We start from the raw sequence: 4,847 nt of genomic DNA, 5'->3' as shown, positions 1-4,847 counted from the left end.
TTGTGTGCTAGTAAACCACAAGCTATTGTGTGCTAGTAAACCACAAGCTATTGTGTGCTAGTAAACCACAAGCTATTGTGTGCTAGTAAACCACAAGCTATTGTGTGCTAGTAAACCACAAGCTATTGTGTGCTAGTAAACCACAGGCTATTGTGTGTTAGTAAACCACAGGCTATTGTGTGCTAGTAAACCACAGGCTATTGTGTGTTAGTAAACCACAGGCTATTGTGTGCTAGTAAACCACAAGCTATTGTGTGCTAGTAAACCACAGGCTATTGTGTGTTAGTAAACCACAGGCTATTGTGTGCTAGTAAACCACAGGCTATTGTGTGTTAGTAAACCACAGGCTATTGTGTGCTAGTAAACCACAAGCTATTGTGTGCTAGTAAACCACAAGCTATTGTGTGCTAGTAAACCACAGGCTATTGTGTGCTAGTAAACCACAGGCTATTGTGTGTTAGTAAACCACAAGCTATTGTGTGCTAGTAAACCACAAGCTATTGTGTGCTAGTAAACCACAGGCTATTGTGTGTTAGTAAACCACAGGCTATTGTGTGCTAGTAAACCACAAGCTATTGTGTGCTAGTAAACCACAGGCTATTGTGTGCTAGTAAACCACAGGCTATTGTGTGTTAGTAAACCACAAGCTATTGTGTGCTAGTAAACCACAAGCTATTGTGTGCTAGTAAACCACAGGCTATTGTGTGTTAGTAAACCACAGGCTATTGTGTGCTAGTAAACCACAAGCTATTGTGTGTTAGTAAACCACAGGCTATTGTGTGCTAGTAAACCACAAGCTATTGTGTGCTAGTAAACCACAAGCTATTGTGTGCTAGTAAACCACAAGCTATTGTGTGCTAGTAAACCACAGGCTATTGTGTGTTAGTAAACCACAGGCTATTGTGTGCTAGTAAACCACAGGCTATTGTGTGTTAGTAAACCACAGGCTATTGTGTGCTAGTAAACCACAAGCTATTGTGTGCTAGTAAACCACAGGCTATTGTGTGCTAGTAAACCACAGGCTATTGTGTGTTAGTAAACCACAAGCTATTGTGTGTTAGTAAACCACAGGCTATTGTGTGCTAGTAAACCACAAGCTATTGTGTGCTAGTAAACCACAGGCTATTGTGTGCTAGTAAACCACAGGCTATTGTGTGTTAGTAAACCACAAGCTATTGTGTGCTAGTAAACCACAAGCTATTGTGTGCTAGTAAACCACAGGCTATTGTGTGTTAGTAAACCACAGGCTATTGTGTGCTAGTAAACCACAAGCTATTGTGTGCTAGTAAACCACAGGCTATTGTGTGCTAGTAAACCACAGGCTATTGTGTGTTAGTAAACCACAAGCTATTGTGTGCTAGTAAACCACAGGCTATTGTGTGCTAGTAAACCACAGGCTATTGTGTGTTAGTAAACCACAGGCTATTGTGTGCTAGTAAACCACAGGCTATTGTGTGCTAGTAAACCACAGGCTATTGTGTGCTAGTAAACCACAGGCTATTGCGTGCTAGTAAACCACAGGCTATTGTGTGCTAGTAAACCACAGGCTATTGCGTGCTAGTAAACCACAGGCTATTGTGTGCTATTAAACCACAGGCTAAATTATAATTATCTATCAATTCTCTTATAACTAAAAGGAAAGCCGAAAGGAATATTTGAAGTATTATCCTTTATCAACATTAGTAATAATTTTCAATGGTAGCTACCACTTTTTCCATTCATAAGCCTTCATAATTCACAAATGGAATATAATTTATATATATTTGAATCAGTTGAATGAGTGGCCTTCATTGGATGAACTCTGATTTCATTCCAGTTCCTTCTATCGGTCATTCAAGGGGCCATTTAAGGGGTCATTTAAGGGGTCATTTAAGAGTCATTTAAAGGGTCTCACAGATGCTCAGTTAATAAAAGGTAACTTGTGAATCAGTGGTAAATTGTTAGAAATAACATATTGTAGTATGCATGTCAAAACCTTTTGTCTTTGTGTTATAATAGAAGTTGTTTTAAATGTGCCAACCTTCCCACTATTACAAAAAACTTCGTACATGCAATGAGTGAAAAAACTCCAGTGTTGACAAACAGGGTGCTCGATCTCATGGCATTCAGCCGATTAGCCTGATGCTTTAACCAACTGAGTGAATCAGCATGGTACCCTTTGTCAGCTTTAGGAAGCCTCGCACCGATTGAGCCCATCTTTATTCTCTACTCTTTGTGACAGAAAAAGCAGCCAGACAGACGGACTGGTGAACGGACAATGGCCAATATAAATACAGATAATCAATCATTTTGTTATGATACTCTAGATGTTTGTTGGGAGTAGCAAAAGCACAAAAATATTAAAACTCTTTCTGTAGATTTATAGTTTTCTTTTACTACAGCAAAACACCGTAAAGGCTTCTGCTCGATTGAACACAAAGTTAAGCTTCTGACTTCATTCTTCCTCTGGCATGTATGAAATTATATTCTAAGTAATATTACTCTGAGAGCTCCAACTTCAAGTCTGTTGCGAATCACCTGTCAGCCCTCGTTATTGTATTGGTGCTTGAGTGCTGCACTTGAGTACTGACAGCAGCTGTAAAAAGTGCTATTACTAATATGCATATCAGTTAGAGATTCTTTATTGCAGCTATAACATTGAATGTTTATATTTTGTTAAGTTTAATCAAAATTCATTTTCATAGTAGGAGCTTTTAAAACCCTTACATGAACTTATCAAAAGAGGTTTTATTTACCGTGTTCTCACATGGTATACATGTATATCTATCTATTTTCTATTTACCCCACTGCTGTCTCTCCTTTCTCTTCCATTTCTCCTTTCTATTTTTTCTTCTCACATCTAAATTTGTCTCTCTTTCCTCTCCCCGATTCCTTCATTCATTTTTTATCCTTTTTCCATTTTTTCCCTTTTTCCTTTCTCTTTTATCATTGTTTGCCGCTCACAAACATGTTTACTTCTGACTCTATGTTAAGGTGTATGTATATGTATATCAGCTAGTAACTCTATGTTAAGGTGTATGTATATGTATATCAGCTAGTAACTTTATGTTAAGGTGTATGTACATGTATGTCAGCTAGTAACTCTATGTTAAGGTGTATGTATATGTATATCAGCTAGTAACTTTATGTTAAGGTGTATGCACATGTATATCAGCTAGTAACTCTATGTTAAGGTGTATGTATATGTATATCAGCTAGTAACTCTATGTTAAGGTGTATGTATATGTATATCAGCTAGTAACTCTATGTTAAGGTGTAGGTATATCAGTTAGTAACTCTATGTTTAGGTGTATGTATATGTATATCAGCTAGTAACTCTATGTTAAGGTGTGTGTATATGTATATCAGCTAGTAACTCTATGTTAAGGTGTAGGTATATCAGTTAGTAACTCTATGTTTAGGTGTATGTACAGGTATATTAGCAAGTCTTATTATGTTAAGGTGGATGTACAGGTATATTAGCAAGTCATATTATGTCAAGGTGTATGTACAGGTATATTAGCAAGTCATATTATGTCAAGGTGGATGTACAGGTATATTAGCAAGTCATATTATGTCAAGGTGGATGTACAGGTATATTAGCAAGTCATATTATGTCAAGGTGGATGCGCATGAATACTAGAAGAGTTTGCTCACTACTTTTTATGGTTGGAAGCATTAACTGACACTGATCTAATTTGGATGCACTCAAGAAATACATTTACTTTAGTGGGCTATTCAAACCAAGCGTATTTACATTATACTGTATTATACCGTGTTGTACCGTATTATACTGTATTATACCATATTATACCATATTATACCCTATTATACCGTATTATATCGTATTATACCGTATTATACCGTATTATACCATACTATATTGTATTATACCATAATATACCATACTATATTGTATTACACCGTATTGTACCGTATTATACCGTATTATACCGTATTATACTGTATTATACTGTATTATACCATATTATACCGTACTATACCATATTATACCGTATTATACTGTATCACACCATAATTTACCGTATTATACCATATTGTACTGTATTATAGCGTATTATACCATATTATACCGTATTGTACTGTATTATACCCTATTATACCATATTATACCGTATTATACCGTAATATACCGTATTATACCGTAATATACCGTATTATACCGTGTTGTACTATATCATACTGTATTATACCGTATTATATCGTATTATACCGTATTATACTGTAAATGTAGTCATTCTAGTAGATTACATCGATCATGTAGTCCTTCTAGTGGATTATACTGCACATGTAGTCATTCTAATAGATTATACCGTACATGTAGTCATTCTAGTGGATTATACTGCACATGTAGTCATTCTAATAGATTATACCGTACATGTAGTCATTCTAATAGATTATACCGTACATGTAGTCATTCTAGTGGATTATACTGCACATGTAGTCATTCTAATAGATTATACCATACATGTAGTCATTCTAGTAGATTATACCGTACATGTAGTTATTCTAGTCAATCTAGTAGATTGTCCAGCACTGATTGAGTGATTCACTGAGCAGCATAAAGCTAACGGTCATTCTCAATTTTCATGGGAATAGTTGACCACTGATACAAAGTACTTAGCCTAAGAACCAAGTGATCAGGCCTTGCTGAAGAATATAATAAGACTGACCCCTGGTGAACGGGGCTATTATTAGCACATTACATGTATAATACGAGTCAGTAGCATAAACTAGCATGAATTGCCATAATATATGCGTAGAGCTGTGATTATGAAGAGGGCACATTTCTGTTGACCTTTGCTAATTTATGATACCAGTTGTATGATATCAGCTATCTTCTGTCT

Source organism: Watersipora subatra, chromosome 9, assembly GCF_963576615.1.
Source record: "Watersipora subatra chromosome 9, tzWatSuba1.1, whole genome shotgun sequence".
NCBI classification, from domain to species: Eukaryota; Metazoa; Bryozoa; class Gymnolaemata; order Cheilostomatida; family Watersiporidae; genus Watersipora; species Watersipora subatra.
The sequence above is the reverse complement of the archived record's forward strand: the minus strand, read 5'-3'. Positions refer to the sequence as shown.